At 36.3% G+C, this 18105-nt stretch overlaps 1 long non-coding RNA gene across 1 annotated transcript; it reads left to right on the forward strand.

The window, feature by feature from the left end:
• Window positions 1-5422: 5422 nt before the first annotated feature.
• On the forward strand, window positions 5423-16330 carry LOC137950791 (uncharacterized). The gene is made up of 3 exons (XR_011112001.1): window positions 5423-5591; window positions 15166-15446; window positions 15986-16330. It is a non-coding gene; the product is annotated as an uncharacterized lncRNA (long non-coding RNA).
• The last annotated feature ends 1775 nt before the right edge of the window (window positions 16331-18105 follow it).

The following is an 18105-nucleotide window of genomic DNA, read 5'->3' on the forward strand; positions in this document are numbered from 1 at the left end:
AGACTCCATACACTCCATAAACTAATCTAAACACTCCATACACTGCATAACATTATGAATAAACTTCATACAATAATCAAACACAACAAAATTAAATGAAATATCACTATCAATTTACAATCACCCAAATAAAATCTATAAATCCATTATAAATTTACAAACTATAGTTGTTTCTCTTCATGCTAGAAAATAATATACATCCCTGCAAGAGCAAAATCTCCACCTATGACAAAAACAAAAAAATAAAATTAGTTATTGTCAGATAGAAAATACTCTTCCGGTTCTAGTTACTTAATGTCGTTAAAAATATTAAAATTACTTCATCGTCAGGTGGCAAAACAGCGGCATGGGAGGCGGCTAGTGCAAACGAAATTTCATCGTCAGGTGGCAGAGCAACGACACTGAAAACGGTTAGTGCGGACGGAATTGCCTCGTCCGATGGAAGAGCAACGACACTAGAGGCGGACGGAATTGCATTGTCCGAAGGAAGGATAGGGTAGCGGCTGGGGTGGATGGAATCACATTGTCTGAATAGGATGTAGAGTTTTTTTTTTTTAATAAAAAAGTCCGCACGTGCGAATTCACACATTGAGCGGGACGACGCGTCCAAGGGGGGAAATAATTTTCACCCTTGAACTTAGGTTGTCTCGGTGCTACCGAGACGGGCGGTGGGTTGCCCGGAAGGGCGAATGACGGCAGCGAGGTCGACCGATTTCGGCGGTAAATCGACGACGAGAGAAGAGAGAAGGAATATCGGGGAGTTCTGTGCGGCGTTGTGGCTGAAGGAACGAATGGCGCACCCCCCCCCCCCCCCCCCCGGGTCTCTTCCTGTCCCGAGACAGACTCCCAAAAATTTTCCAAATCCCCCCGATTCTTGACTCGTCGCTCATTAAATTAACGAGTCGAACCTGGCTCTGGTTGAGCTCGGCTCGTTAATTTAAACGAGTCGATTTCTGATCTTGAGCTCGAGAGATAACAAATCGAACCGAGCCGGCTCGGTTCAAAGCCACCCCTAGCTATAATCACTATCTTCATTTTCATTTGTAGTGTTACCTTAATTAATCTTCTTGACCATAAACATCACTTGAATCATCATCTTCATATTCAAATAAATCCATGTAATCCTCTTTGCATATATAATTATGCAATATATAACAAACAATCACAATTTTTACTTGGACATCAAAAGTCAAAAGAGAGCATATTTTAATATTTTGAAATGAGTTTTTAAACCCCCAAAAGTATTCTCAATAGTAGTTGTGAAGATGAGTGTCTTCGGTTGAATAATTTTATTTCATCTATAGGAGCATTTCTCCAAATTCTTGCAAATGATAATGAGTCCCTCGATTTGAAGCCAAAAACCCTGAAAGATTTGCATATTCAATATCTTCCACATAATATTTGCCTACAATAATAGATATATTTGACAAATTAATTGAAAATAATTATACATGACAATAGATTAGAGAGAAGTGAGATCTCGTCTTGTTAACGCTGACTTCAATACACGTGAATCAATTGTTGATCCCTCTCATCCAACAAGTATATAAGCGAATTGTATGTCAAATGTACATGATGAGGAAACCCTTCTTGTTCCAGAATCTTGTTTGTTGATTAAACATGATATGTGTTTTAATATAAGTACCATCAATGACACCAATACAATCTTAATGATACAAATTTCATTGATACAAACATATTTTGATATTAACTTAAAATTTTTCATCAAATGACTTTATATTTACCTTAAAGTAAGGATAATAGATGTTATTATTCAAAAAATTTGAATGTGTACGTCTTGAAGGTCATTTGATGCAATCAATATAATTTGACAATAACATCTTAACTCCTTATTAAAATACGTACTAATGGTCCAATTTGATTTATCAAGCATCTCTGAGGTAACATTGTATGATTGTTGTTAACTAACAATGAGTCAAAAATATGCAAGTTGTTCTTCCACAAATATAATCCTTGTATAAAATAAAAGTCCTCTATTTTTCAAGATTTCAGCCAATTTGAAAAAAAAAAATTGATTCACTGTGTAAACTTTTAAAATTTAATAGGTGATCTTTCTAATATTTTTTAAAAAATATTATGGACCACCCATACCATAAGAATGTTACACTCGCACAATACAATGATGTAAGTAGTAACTTACAAGAGCAAGCACAACTTTGTAACTTGCAATACAAATAATTTTTTTTCACTGTGTGATAGATTATCCATGGGTACCTATAATATTGGACATTCAATAATGAAAACATGAGTCAAACACAAATGAGCATCTATGTCTGAACGACAAAACACAACTTGTACGATCAAATAAGTCTCAACATCTAAGTATTGAACACAAATATTAAATCATATCAACAAATAATTCTCTGCCCTCCTGTCATAACCAAAAAAATGCATTCATATTATGCCCACATTCACGTCAATGTTTATCCATATACACATCCATGTCTTAAGCGCAAACATATCCACGTATTAGCAACAAACACATTCCTATATTAACCACAAATACTCATTAATCAATATCATTCATACAAAATCTAATGTGTCTTATAAATCAATGTTAACACAGTCAACAACTGTGTTAGTCTGTTATATTTCATTAAATTTATATATTAACCAATCATACCGCTCTTTTGGTGTCATTTTGACAAACATATATTTCTTATCTTTGGTGTCAAGCAACTTTGTGACACAAAATTTGACTTCTCTGACGAGTCAGGTACTTCTAAAAGAGATCCGTACCATGGAATATTTGCATCGACATCTATGGGACTAAAGATCCTTACAAGGACTGATGGCATACTATTAATAGCATCAACAACCATTTAAACATTGTCATGACATCGATGGGATCTCTTCCTACGACGAGTAGAAGAACTTTCAAACTTGGGATCTGATGATGCTTTGCCATTTCCACTAGCCTCATTTGTAGACTTCGTACCTCTAGGCAATGACTCAAGGATCTCCCTCATTGTACCATCTTCATCTATCTCCTCAATCATTGCCTCTTCTACTATATGAGGGAGGTTTTCTTCTAGCTCAATGCATGTTTGACATGTCCCCATGGCAATATAATTTCCAACAACTAAATCCAATTTTTCATATAGTGGACAACCTTCCCGCCTATATTTATTGGCTTCTCTGTGCTCCTACAAGAAAAGTTCTCTCTTAGAAAACTTAAAATCCTGATTAATAATGCAACAAACATAACTTTCTATGTTACATTTACTGACCTTGATGTATTCTTGCAACACTGTATTACTTACAATGACTCTTTGAGTTATTGGATTTCACCCAAAGCTACTAGAGTTGAGGCAAGTTTCACAATCTAAGAGGTTTACTTCCAAGTCCTCGTGCGGATTTTCAACTATTCAATCGTCTTTTTGTTCAATGTGTCGTCATTAAATTTTTTGACACACTCAATGAAAATTTCATGTTTCCAAACTCCATTTGGCAATTTGTTACTCAAATTGACTTGCTCAATGAGCAAATCAAGCATTTTACTATCTTCCTCAAAAGTTCATGAGTCATATGTTCTCCTGGAAGCTTCATCCATTATGGGCACACTTGCAATTTATAATGTAAATTGTTGTTTTTTAGGATTCTATGATAATAGTGTATGTAATGTGAGGCGAAGGAAGAAGACAAGAAGAAAATGAGAGAAGGAGAGAGGGACTATTTGGTTAGATGAGGAGAGTAGACACATTGGGAAAGAGAGAAAGGATTAGGGTTATAAGATCATCTCTAATCATCCTCTTTAAGATTTATTTACAAAGATCGAAAGCTAAATATTACATCCATGGCCTTCATCCTTATAAGTGAGGATAAAAACAAAAAATCTAATAATCTTTTTATAATAATGCCAACCCAAGTTCACTCATATCTTCTAACACTACCCCTCAAGCTGGTGGTGAGAAGACATTATGGATTCCTAACTTAGTGCATATGGTGGTCAGAACTTTTGAGGTTACCTGGCTTTGTGAGTATGTCAGCAACTTGCTCTTGAGGTGAGACATGTTTAAGACATATAATGCTAATTTGTAATTTTTCTCTTTCAAAGTGGTAGAAAACTTCGATATGCTTTGTTCTTTTATGAAAGATTAAGTTGAAGGCAATATGGATGATCGCTTGATTATCACAGTGAAGTTCTATGAGATCTGTTTTATTGAATCCCAATATGCTAGGAGAGATCTAATCCATAGAAGTTCAATTATTGTATGAGCCATAACCCTTTATTTAGACTCGACACTGGACCTTGCAGCAACATTTTGTTTTTTATTCTTTCATGTAACTAAATTACCTCCAACCAAAGTACAATACCCAAAAGTGGATTTTTTATCATTTGGAGATCTAACCCAATCTGGATCACCAAAACTTTCAACATTAAGATGACCATGATATTTATATAAGAGATGCATATATTGATTAACAATACTAACTGCAAAGAAACTATTTGGTCTGGTCACAATAAGATAAATTAGCTTCCCTGTGACAACCCATCATTCCTGTATCCTTAAGTAAGTCAAATACATATATTTCTCTATGACAAAACAATATCCTGCTTGGACAGGAAGACTTCAATACCAAAAAAATATTTGAAGCATCATAAATCCTTTGTTTTGAATTCACTGCATATTTTGTGTTTAACTTGACTTATATTGTCTATGTCACTACTTGTCAAAATAATATCATCCACATACATAGCAAAATAACTCTTTTTGTAGTGTTCTTGACAAAGATTAAATGATCTGCAAAACATATGGTAAACCCAAACCAAAACATTGCATGACTAAACTTGTCAAACCAAGTACAAGGAAATTGTTTCAGGCCATATAAAGACTTCTGTAGTTTTTCACATTAAGCTGATAGATAGGCCACCAAGAATTAACAACAGATAATAATAAAACACATACCGAATTTAACTTCCATACTCCAGGAAAAAACCATCCTTGATTATTACTTAAAACTATACTAATGCAAGAAAGTTTATCTTCTTGGTCATTCATGTCCTTGAAATCGACGTCTCAATGCGACAAACCACTCTAAAAGAAGGATAAGTAGTATACAAACCTTGCAACTATCAACAAAAACAATATCCCAACTTAAGATACTTCCAAATGGTAAGAATGTTGAAAATATTTGGACTTTGTCTTGTTAGAATTGCCTTGAATAAGTTGATCAATTGATCATCTTATATTTTCATTGCCAATTTTTTTTTACAAATAAAAATTGGAAGGAGGGTATCTTCTCTCCTTCGTTATTAATAGAGTCAGCCCCCTTAATGACGGGCATTATTCTGACAGATGCTGGGGCCGGCACCTGCGCTGTCGACACTCGGTCACAAAGATCCGACGGTGACTATCCACTTGAATTACCTTCCCGTCGTTTCAAATTGGGGAATTAAAAGAAGCGGGCAGGCGTGTATCCATACAAAGTTATTCCTCGTTCCATAAAACACCTGACCAGGAAGAATCGGAAAGAACGAGCAAGAGAGATGACCGTAAAACCGGAGTTGTCTAGATCGCTACGGCATCTCATCTTCTTCCTTTTGGTTTCTCTGCAAATTATCACAGGTTTGTGCCGATTCCTCTTTTCAGATCTCCGGAAAAACCTATTGTTCCTTTCATTTTCGTAAAATTCGACGAAAATTCTCCGAGTCTTTGTGAATAGAACCACTCAATAGGACCTTGAGGGTCCAGTTCTTTTGAAATGTCAACCGAACTTTTATTTTCTTGTTGAGTTACCGTTCATTTTTGGTGAAAATCGTGGCGTATTTTGGTGAGAGTGTCTCTCAAGAAACTACAAAGCGATTCGGCTGAGATTGTTTTAGAATCATGGGGCTAGCTGTTTTTTCTCTCTTTTTTGTTTATCTATTTTTGTCCACTTTCCTGTTTAGGTTTGATTTCGGTTTCATGCATGAAAAGAGTACCATTATCTGTTGTTCTGTCTACTTTCGTGATATTGTCATCCTGTTAAAAGTTGCGAACAAATGAGAGGATAACCTCTCCTTGATTTATCCTTTACCTTTACTTGCCACCATTTTAAAGTAAAATTATAGAAAAATCAGTGGCAGCAGTCGGCCTTGTTATATATATATATGTGTGTGTGTGTGTGTGTAATAGAATCAGTTAATCTTCTTCTTGTTAGTCACTGTTGCTTTTGACGTGTATTGATCATTCAACCTCATAGGGATATATGTTTATATGCATGCTTTATGCTCTTTCAATTCATGATTCGTGTCACACGTTACTTTCAAATGCCATGAGGTTGATTGTACAATTTAAAAAACATTCCTGTGAAGTTGCAACTGCATAGTATGTTTAACTTTGATTAGTTGTTTGTTAAACCTTGCAAGTTGCAGTTGCAGTTGCAAAAGACTTTTACTTCCTACCGGTCTTTAGGCTTAGTTAACTGTAAACATAGAATTTGATCAACTCTGATTAACGACCATGATCATGCTCATGCTAATAGCATGAGACCATTATTGAAGATAAACTAGATATTCAAAGCATGATTTTGATTATGATCAATGATTCAGATGAAGCTGATAGTACATGACCACTGTCAAAATCCAATTAGAGGAGAATTTCATAAGCAAAAAAGATGGCATATTGCCAACATGTAACAATGCTAGAGGTTGCCACCTAAGCAGAGGTGAGACATCATTGACACATGACACCTTTAGGAGAGGACAAATAAGGTGACACATGAAAGCTTAAAAGCACAAAAATGTTAGTCAATTAATGACTTAATATGTTGATACATTCCCCATGGATTAAAAATGATCAAAGATGGAGAAGATAAAATGGAGGAGAAAAAGGTGGGTGGTTCAGCCACCCACCATTGCCTTATGAATGGAGGCCAATTTTCTAGGAAAGAGAGCTTTTAGGGAAGAGAGGTGAAATCATTAGAGAAATTGCTAGAGCTAGAGATTCAGAAAAAGAGAAACTCTACAAAACCCACTTGAGGTCCAAAACCTAGTAAACCTAGAAACCCTACTAAAAATCCTCATAGAGTTTGCAACAAGTACAAAAGTTTTGCTGCAGCTCTATTGAATTTTTCTAAAGCTATTACGGAGCTTGCAACAAGCAAGCACTTTGCCCTGTTCTGTCATCTCTCCTTGGATCATCAAACGTAAGTGAGATCACAATTCCCTTGTTACACATCATAAAACGCTAGCAACAAGCACAAATCCCTAGCTGATCAAGTAGACCAATCTTGCCATTGGATCAGCTTTGTGACCAACAAACATTGTTTGTGGATATCAAATAAAAGAACTCGACAGAGATCAGACCTCACATAACCTGAAATCTTGTAACTTTCCTTTGTTGTTGTACTTACAATCGTGTCTTTTCAGGGATCAGTTCTTTTGTATGTCAACATTTTTGGATTGCTCAATGGGATATCTTTGCCTCTAATATCTTTCTCCACAAATTCTAGAAAAAAAATCAGCCCTAAAATCATGGCATCTTATGGCACAAATAAGTTATGATCTCAAGGTCACAAACTTAGATCTAAGCTTGCCAAATCCAGAGAAAGCAAATCCAGTTGGCACCCATCTAAGTAAAAGGAGGTAATCAGACACACATCATGGAGCTGCCAAAGCCAAACAAAGTAGATTCAGTTGCTGCCCATCCAAGTCAAATGAGGTTACTCAGACACACAACCTGTCACTGTGCTACCAAAGCAAAACAAAGGGGTTCCTTCAAGCACTACATTAGCTACTTAATCTGGTCGAGTCACTCGATCAATGAGGAAGAATCTACCAATGCTGCAACTATACCCTAAAATGGAAGAAAACAAAGAGTTCAAGGCTTCTGAATGTGCAAAAAATATTGTATACCATGCTAATCTTGGGGCAACTATGTTTGTAGCAACTATAGATGAATAACTTCACCTTGACGTTCTATCAAAAAATCTCTTTCATCCTTCAAGCCCCACAATGGTGTAAGTAATGGTCAAGCAATATGAGGGGCATTGTAATAGTTTTTTTCTCAGAAAGATGCAAAAAATACTGCAACTTGCCATAACAAACATCTCTAAAAGTAAGTGTATACGTTATAGTGGGACAAGCGTAAATCTTGGAGGAGCAAGTTGTAGAGGTATAAGAACCGATGAAGGAAAGGGACGAGAACATTAGGGCAAGAGATCGTCAAATTGTGCAACTCTATCCTAAATTGAGGCATTGAAGATAAATCTTGGAGAATCTTCTCATCCCAAAGATCCTCTTCCAGAAGACATATTTTTGTTCCAACAACAAGTGAACAAGTTCTTCAACTCGTAGAGGGAGGCACCTTATTAATGGACTTTTTCAAGTCAATAATTTAAAATGTTGTTCAAAACCTGCAATTGACAAATGGTGCACAATGAACGTCCCAAGCTTACATTAGGTCTTACAACAAAAGAATTCAAGCCTTGTGAATGCCACTCGAGTACAAGTTGCCAAAATTCCAACAATTTGATGGAAATTGCAAACTAAAACACCATGTTCCCATTTTAGTGAAACTTTCAACAATGCCATAACAGATGGTGACTTATTGGTGAAGCAGTTTAGCTGTTCACCAAAGGGAAACACCTTTGAATGGTTTGTTGAATTGTCTCTAAAATCAACCAATGGTTGGCAACAACTTGAAAATGAGTTCCTAACTCGGTTTTACAACACTTGTCGCAATGTCACTTTATTGGAACTCACCAATGTCAAGTAGTGAAAGGATGAAAAAGTGATTGATTATATCAACTGTTGATGGAACTTGAGCTCGAACTACAAATATAACACAAGTTTCTCAACTGATATGGAAATTAAAATGTGCACTAAAGGAATTTGATTGAGATTTGCTCTATTTTTTCATAGTAAGAAGTTAAAAGATTTCCAAGAGCTAGCAACAAAACTACAATATGGAGATGTTGATTACTTCAGAAGAAAATGACAACATGCCAATTTTGAATCCCAAAAGCCAGAGAAAGAGTCAAAACTTGATGTTGAGACTATTTGATGAAGCTCATGTTGTTTGCATAGCAATTGCACTAAAAGTTGTCTTCCCTAGATCGGTTTGTTAGGAATTAGACGCCCTAATTTAATACTAATGAGAGCAATAATAATTGCAGAAAAAGAAATAATCAAGCACAAAAACACAAGATTTATACAGGTTCGCCTCAAGGTGAGACTACGTCCTATCTCCCTGCAATCTCTCATTGTTTGGGACAGTCCTCCACCATGAAATTCAGCTCTTTGTAGCTTTTTAATATAATTCAGCACTATTTTAAAAAAAAAAGTTGTTTTCTCTAGTAAAGCAAGTCTTGGGTGGGCTAAACTTCACTCTGTAGGAAAGATGGGGAAAGAAATATCCTTTCTACATGAGGGCATTCTTGAAATGCTAAAATTACTTCTTGAACAAAAGGTGATAAATCTTCCAAGTCCTAAGCTGTGATGAGAAGTTGGTAGAACAAATGGTCCATGATTTTACAAGTAAAAAATAATTGGACATCCGACAAAAGAATGTTTTTCACCTTGAAAGAGAAGATCCTTGAGCTTATTGAACTAGGTGTAATAATCCTTAATTCGTTGGATGAATGAGCAACTTCAAACTTTGTCACAAGTCTTTAAAATGATAGTGGTGAAGACACACAACTCGAAGGCCAAGAAGTCAGCTTCCTCTACCAAAGATCAAAAAACTCTATGACAAGTTCAAGCACTTTGTGCATCTTATTACAAAAAAAAAAGTTCAAGCACTTTGATCATAGCTTCTTTCAAAATTGCCTTGGGACATCTAAACCAATAGCGGTGGAAAATCTAGACTTACTTTTTTTCAAAATGCAAGTTTGTCCAAAATAGAAAGCAAAAGGCAAAACAAACTTATTCCTTGCCAAAAGCCCAATAGGAAGCTTCCATGAAGGCAAGTTTAGAAGTAATCTTCGCTGTTGTTTGTCACACTTGAAGAATTTGTGCTAAAATAACTTAGAGCATGTATATTACTAAATCAAAATCAGTGCAACTCGAAGTCACTATAGGAAGTCTATTTCAGTGCACATTACGTGGGGGAAAAAATTCCTCCAAAACTTTAATTCTAACAAATTTAAGGGCAAAAAGAAGTTATCTCTAAAACTCTAGGAATCAGATATGGGGGTTAGAAAATTGCCCTCGAAATCCAAATTTCAAGCCAATCTAGGGTACACGGTCGTCCCCGAAATCCAACAAACCAAGGGGGAAATTTGTCCAAAATATTAAGAAAATTTGGGAGGAAAAAGTTGACCTCAAAATCCTAACTTCAAGCAAATTTGAGGGAAGAAGATTGTCCTCAAACTTGAAAGAAACCTGGGGCCAAAACTCCTCCAAAATGTCAAACTATCAACAAACTCAGTGGCAAAAGCATTGTCTTTCCAATCCAAGATCCAAGCACCTTGGGGGTGCAAAACTCCTCCAAAATCCAAGTCTTAAGTAAACTTGGGGGCAAAACGTTATCCTTGAAACTCCAAGCTTCAAACAAATGGGAAAAACATTCTTTCAAGTATTTAAGTTCACTCAAAACTTTGATATCTGAATGTATTCAAGGGTAGGAAATCCTCTTGAGTCTTCCACCATGCAAATCTTCGTGGTGATCAAGGACAAAAAGTCATCTTTTACAAACTTCAGCAAATTTTTTTCGCTACCTTGAAACATAAAAAAATGAAAAAATGATTTTGTTGAACTGCCTCATAACTCTAAAAGCCTACAACAAGCTCTAGCAGAGCCCATCTCGTTGCTCAGGGGCACCAAAAATATGATTTCACTAAAATACCTTGTAGCTGGAAAAGCCGACTACAAGTTTTGGCAAAATTTGTTATGCTACTCAAATTAGGCAGACTTCTTTGCTCGGCTTGTACCGCCCACATCCTTTGGTGTATTTGGAGGGAATGAAATAACTGTAGATACAATTGCAAGTACTACACGACCACTATCAAGGTCATTTCCTACTCCATTGGTCTCATTTCCACTTGGCTGCACACTAATAAGGAATTTGATTGCTTGAAGAATGTCCCTCTTTGCACCAATTGGCGTGCGATTGCCCTCATGTTCATTCCCGCCTCGCCTCCCATGGTTGCATGCTGGCAATCCTTAAGCTCCCATGACAAGGGCTACGAGGGCTACTCTGCCAAAACCCGTCACCTCCCTTGACGAGGGCTACCTTAAGCTCAATTTTGATGGCCATGCTATTGGCAATCCGGGGGTGATGGTTTTTGGCAAAGTATTATGGGATTTTGATGGTACTCTTTTCATCTCATATTTTGGACCTTTGGGTATTGCAGACTCTACCACTATTGAAATTTTTGTGCTTCTCCACGACCTTCACATTTATCACGATCATTTTAGAAGCCCCTCATCATTGAGAGACTCTAAGGTGGTCATTGGTTGGTGTTCTACTCCCTCGTCACCCCTTTGGCGTTATTGGGGTACTTTCCTGGATATTTTGGATCTCTCTTCTTCGATTTCATGTATTTGGTCTAGTCTACCCTGTTACGCTAATTCTATTGCTGACTCTTGTGCTAAGCTTGGAACCTCCCTCCAATATCTTATTGTAAGGGGAGGTCTTCCTTAATGTATATATACATATATATATTTTTTTTTGCAATAAAATCATCACTTTTTCAAAAAATTATCAAGCTAGTAAAAAGACTAGGTTGTGTTCACTACCAAAACCAAGATTTGAATAGTACTAAGACGAGCTATAGGAGAAAAAGTGTTAAAGACATCTAAATCGTATGTATGAGTTATCCTTAGCCACCAACCTTGCTTTATATCGTTCCATAGTGCACTCAATATTGTACTTAATTGTATAAACTCATCTACAACTAATGACAATAGCCCCAAGAGGCAAATTAATCAAGATCAATGTTTTGTAAGCAACCAAGGCATTCATTTTCTCATCCATGGCCTTTTCCACTTGGGTGAAGTTAAGGCATCCTGCACTTTAGTAGGAAATAAAAATACTTGACAAAGACAAGGCAATGATCTATATTGAGGAAAAAAAATCAAAAGACACATAACAAGAAATTGGATGTTGGGTTTCGGATTGTTTGCCTTTCCTAAGGTAAATAGGAAAATCAAGGTCATTCGCAATTGGTTTTGTAGGCATGGAGGTGGATGGTGGGGGCAATAAAGGATTGGGAGTCATTGTTACCTGTCCTTGGTCCTTCATTGGTGATGGATGTAGACATACATACCTAATTTAATACGCTTGTAATGACTTCAGTTGTCATGGGGTGGATTGCTCCTTGGGACATCTGTGACAAAAAATAGGTATGAATTATTTAAGAGATAGATTACTTTGGGAAGGAAAGATATCAAAAGACGAAAATTAAGGTGGATCCTCAAAGAAAGTGATACAACAAAGACATAAACTTTGCGAGAAGTAGGATCATAATATTGATGTTGGAATACACAAGAAAAACCCAATGAGTAGCTTGAAGAGACAATTATCAATATGAGGACCAACATGATGAATAAAATAAATAGATCTAAAAACTTGAGGAGGTAAATCAAATAGCTTACAGTCTGGCTTCAAAATAAGCATAGGGACACGACCACCTAACATAGAAGAAGATATTTTATTATTTAAATAGCAGGATGTGAGAATTACATCTTTTACGACCACCTAACACAGAAGAGGATATTTTATTATTTAAATAGCATATGTCACATTCTTTGAAGATGTGCCATATTTTATGGCCAATTTCTGCTGGTTTTACACCTTTTGTAGGTGTGCCCAAGCCTAATGTGCCAATGGATTACTAGCTTTTGCTTGATGAGACTCCTCCCTATTTGGCTGTTGACCAACTACCTGTGGAGCCTTTTGATGTCCTTGAGGTATTTTCTCCTCCCTCTCACCAGTGCAGTTTGGACCACCATCTGATACTCGTCCCATTACTTTTCGTAAAGAACCCCATTCCACTACTATTAGACGTCCATCCTCTTCTCATCCCATCTCCAATTATGTATCCACTCACCATTTGTCTCCTAGTTGTGTTTCCTTCTTATCTGTAGTATCATCCCCTCATATCCCTGATAGTTATACAAAGGTTTTCATTGATTTGAGATGTAAAACTACCACGGATGAAAATATCAGAGCCATGTACAAGAATTCTACTTGGGAATTTACATTTCCTTCATCATCCAAAAAGTAGTTGGTTATATACAATCAGTATAATCCTGATGGCACAAATGCCTGGTATAAAACAAGGTTATACTCAAATCATATCGTATTGTCTAAGATGAGACATTCTCCCTGGTGGCAAAAATGAATTTCGTTTGTGTTCTTTTTCTCTGGCCGCAAATTTTAAATGGGTCATATATCAGTTTGATGTTAAGAATATTTTTTTAAATGGTGATCTGCTGGAAGAGATCAATATGAGTCAACCACTTGGTTATGTGGTTGATAAGAAGAAGGTATGTGGATTGGAAAAGGCTATGTACGGGCTGAAACAATCCCCCTGTGCCTGGTTTGATAAGTTCACCACTATAGTAACTCGGCTTGGGTTCAAGTGATGCAAAAGTGATCACTCGGTGTTACAAAAAACACCATACATGGAAAAATTCTCATGGCTGTATATGTTGATGACATTGGCATTACTGGTAGTGACCTTAATGGGATTCAACAAGTTAAGGACTAGAACAAAGAGTTTCAGACCAAAGGCCTAGGACTTCTCAAATACTTATTGGGTTTAGAGGTCCTTCAATCTAGTTACGACAATTGTTCTGTTATAGAGGAAATATATACTCGATCTTTTAAAGGAAACTTGGATGCTTGAGTGTAAACCAGCTGATACACCTATAGAACCAAATGTTCGACTATGTGCGGAAACTGTTAGTGATGTTGATATTGGCAGGTTTCAACAGTCGGTTGGGAAGCTGGTTTATCTCATAGTTACGAAATTTGATATATCATATTCAACCAGTGTTATCAGTCAATTCATGCACCAACCTCAACAGTTCCATTGGATGGTCTTGGAGAGAATTCTTCGGTATTTGAAGAAAAATCCTGGTCAAAGATTATTTTTTAAATCTCATGGAAATACTGATATTGAGGGTTTTGTAGATGGAGATTGGGTGGCTCTCCAGATGATAGAAAGTCCACCTTTGGATATTGTACGATTGTAGGAGGTAATTTGGTCACATGGAGGAGTAAGAAATAAAATATTATAGCAAGGTCAAGTCTTGAGGCCGAATACAGAGTTATGACACATGCAATAAGTTATTATGGTTTAAATCCTTCATGACCGAGCTCGGGTTCCAAGCAACTAAGTCTATGTAGATTCACTGTAATAATCAGGCAGCCATTCATATTGTAACCAACCCTGTATTTCATGAAAGGACTAACACATCGAGATAGATTGTCACTTTGTTTAGGAAAAGTTATAAGCAGGTATTATTTCAATGCAATACATATTCTCCAAGAACAAATTAGCAAATGTCTTTACAAAGGTTATTGCTGCAAAGTCTCTCTCTGATACATATTCCAAGCTGGGAATATTTGATGTTTTTTCACTTGTTTGAGGTGGTATTCTATGTAAGTAAATGAAGGAGTGGCACAAGGTGTAATTATGCTAAATTTTGAGTTCCTTTTTTCCTTACATGTATTAGGGCTTCCAGCCCTCCCATCTATAAATAATGAAGTAAGGGAGAGAGCCATACACATGCTCTCCTTTTCCCTTTAAGAAAACCCTAATCTTCTCTAGGTCGTCCCCTCTCTCTCTTGCCTCTTTTGCTCTCCTTTCTCTCTTCTACTTCTCTTCTCTTCTTCTTTTCAACCCTAGTCTTCTAATGATGAAACCCTAGAATTTAACATGCATGTTTGCGGAACTGACACTGCAGTTCCTTTTCAGAGAATCTGTAGGACCTGCTCCTTGTTCATATATTCATCACATTTTTTTTTACAAAAGGACCAACATTAGCCTTGTTAAAAATAGATCACTTTCACATTAGTTTTGGTATGGATTAGATGGTGCATAAGCATATTCTCTTATCATACTTTAGGGTATTGTCTTGCATATGTTTCTGACCAGGAAAAAAGTATATATGTTTATGTTCTCTTAGGTATTAAATACTTCACTTGACTGGAGTTCTTTACTTATTGATTTGTACATAGATTAACACACTCTTATCTATCTCCATAGGCTTGTCTGGGAACCCTTCAACTTCTAAAGACGGGCAAAATGCTGGGAGAACTCCTCCTCCTAAGAGCAACAAGGGGCTAAACGTATTAGTCATTTGCCTTGGACTGTTAGCAGTTGTGGGGTTTTCAGTATTCTTGTTCAAGATATGGCAGAAGAAGAAAAGAGAGGAACAACATGCTCGTCTTTTGAGACTGTTTGAGGAAGATGATGAACTCGAGCTTGAGCTTGGTCTTCGAGATTGAGAGTCATTGTCTAACAGTTGTGTGTAATGTACTCAAGAGGTATGTGCTGAGAATTTGTTGCATTTGCTTTGGACAGTGTAGGCATGTGAAAAAGTTATCATTTTCATGTAGTCTATCAAGTTTTTGTTTCTAGATTAGGCTACAAATACAAAGACAATGATGTTGACACAACATACAAGATGGCATAATAGCTGTTTGAGCATGCTTTTACAAGTGCAGAAAATCTTGACATGATTTGTGCCTTACATTAATGAGCAATGTTACAATAGGGTGTCCCCAATACAGATGGATATAGATCTAATGGAGCCAAGTGCCAAATAGTGAATTGGATAATGGTTACCATAGGTCGTGACTGCTCAATGTATTAGAAGCTGCTTTTACGAACTCCTTCAAAATCTCTGCATTGTATCTGTCAAAACCCTATGGATCCACTAGCTAGGAACTGCATCTTTTATGGTAATTGTACTGGAGTTCTCCCTTTGTTTTGAAATCCTTGTCTATTTGTTTCTCCATGTTTTTACTCAAAAGAAGAATAGAAGGACAACTAAAGATGGTTTCTTTTTGTTGCCGCAATGCAGGTTTTGATGGGCCCTTAGCTGCATGAAATATTAGGTGGATGATATCGAAGCTTGGAATTAGAATGATTCTCGGAATATGTTTCCATAGTATAGATCAGGGATGTCCTATTTCTTTGTAGTCACTGTAATTTTTTCTGTGTAGTACAAAAATATTGTGATTTTTGAGAAATCAAAGTTTAGCCGCTCTGTAAAGTATGATTTGCATGCTCGGTTGTAGCTTCCAGGTTGCCTATTTTCATGTTCAAGATGCTTGAGCTTTTGTACCACACAGTATCGAGTATGTTTTTTACTTGCAAATCAGCAAGAAAAGATTGGATGGCAATATATTGAACTGTAGTTGGCCAACAGCTTTAGAAAAACAGGTGGTTTTTATGAAAAAAACTTCCGATTGCCTTTGAATTTTTTAGTAAGAGTAATGTTAAATATAATGTAAGGGGTAGTTCGGTCATTTCATAGTCTCTATATCAGTTAAAGTACCAATAGATTCAACATGTTTATATTAGTCTATGGTCCAATTTTCCTAATGTTTGGACATGTAATTATGGAGTCATAAGGAGTTCTTGTATGAGGGTTCGAGTTTTTGGGGCAAAAAAGAGCTGCTCTCGGTCCCCTTTCAAACTTTCTTTTCCTGTCTATATTACTTTTCTCTTGTAACTCTCTTTCCTCCATTATTTTACATGGTATCATAGTAATCGGTCTTGATTTCAAGCCATTGCCTCTTTTTCTCTATTGAAAAGAGGCAATGTATTCGAATTCAAGATTTATAAGTTTGCTGCATTGTATCAGCATCATGGTATAAATCATTAATTATTGTGTATTTTTATTTCACAACAAATTGGAGTAGTTGAACATGAAAATCGGCATTTGTTAAAAGTGGCATGGACCATGCATGTACTAAGTCATATAGGGGTTATGCAGTGTTATTGTGTTAAATCTTCGAATTCCATATTGATAGTGAGAGGAGAAGAGAGATGTGAAGAGAGAGGTTCGAGGTGAGAGGGAGAAGAAGAGAGAGGCTAGGTGAAAGTTTTGATGAGGAAGATTAGGGTTCAAAGTGATACCCTAATCCTCCCTCTAGTCCTTATATATTGATGTAAAAGTGAAATATTACATAAATACCCTTCTATCCTAAGGGTTGAAAATAAGAACTAAAGCATATGACAATTATAGTTATGACATTCTTGTCTTCTAATACTTTCTCTAAAGCTGGTGGTACAAAACATCATATGTTCCTAGCTTGGAGCATGAAGTGGTCAATGTTTTTGAAGCAACAAACTTTGTGAATATGTCAACAACTTGACCTTGGGATGAAATATACTCAAAGCTTATAATACTAGTTTATAGCTTTTTCCTAACAAAGTGGTAGTCAACCTTAATGTGTTATGTTCGTTCGTGGAAGATCAGATTGAATGTAATTTAAATTGTTGCTTGGTTATCACAATGGAGTTTTATTGGGGTATTTTTGTTGAATCCCAATTCTGTAAGTGACTTAAAACCTATATCGCTTTAGTCATTGCATGTGCCATGGCCTTGTATTAGCCTCAATACTGGATCTCACAATTATTTTCTATTTCTTGCTCTTTCAAATTATCAGGTTTCCTCTAACTAAAGCACAATAGCCAAAGGCAGAATTTTTGTCATTTCGAGAGCTTGCCTAATCAACATCTATTAAGCGTTCAACATTAATATGGCCATGACATTTGTATATGAGTCTCTTCTAGGAGCCTTCTTTTAATTATCGAAGGATCATTCTAGAGCTTGCCATTGTGAGCTCTAAGGCTTATGTATGTATTGACTAACTACACTTACTACAAAGTAGATGTCGAGTCTCGTTAAAGTGATATATATCAATTTTCCTACTAGCCTTTGATACTTACCCATGTCTACATCTTCTCCAAAACCAATGCATAATTTTACATTAGTGTTGCTTAAAGTGTCTGTAGGACGACACTCCATCAACCCTGTCTCACTATGCTGGTCAATAACATATTTTCTCTACGATAAAACAATATCATGTATGGATTACAATACTTCAATTCCAAGGAAATATTTAAGGGTTCTCCAAAATCAACGCATAATTTTACATTAGTGTCCATAGGAGTGTCTGTAGGATGACACCC

Source organism: Aristolochia californica, unplaced genomic scaffold (assembly GCF_029961685.1).
Source record: "Aristolochia californica isolate CCGP_79_NKW_82.1479 unplaced genomic scaffold, dmAriCali1.0.hap1 SCAF_14, whole genome shotgun sequence".
NCBI lineage: Eukaryota > Viridiplantae > Streptophyta > Magnoliopsida > Piperales > Aristolochiaceae > Aristolochia > Aristolochia californica.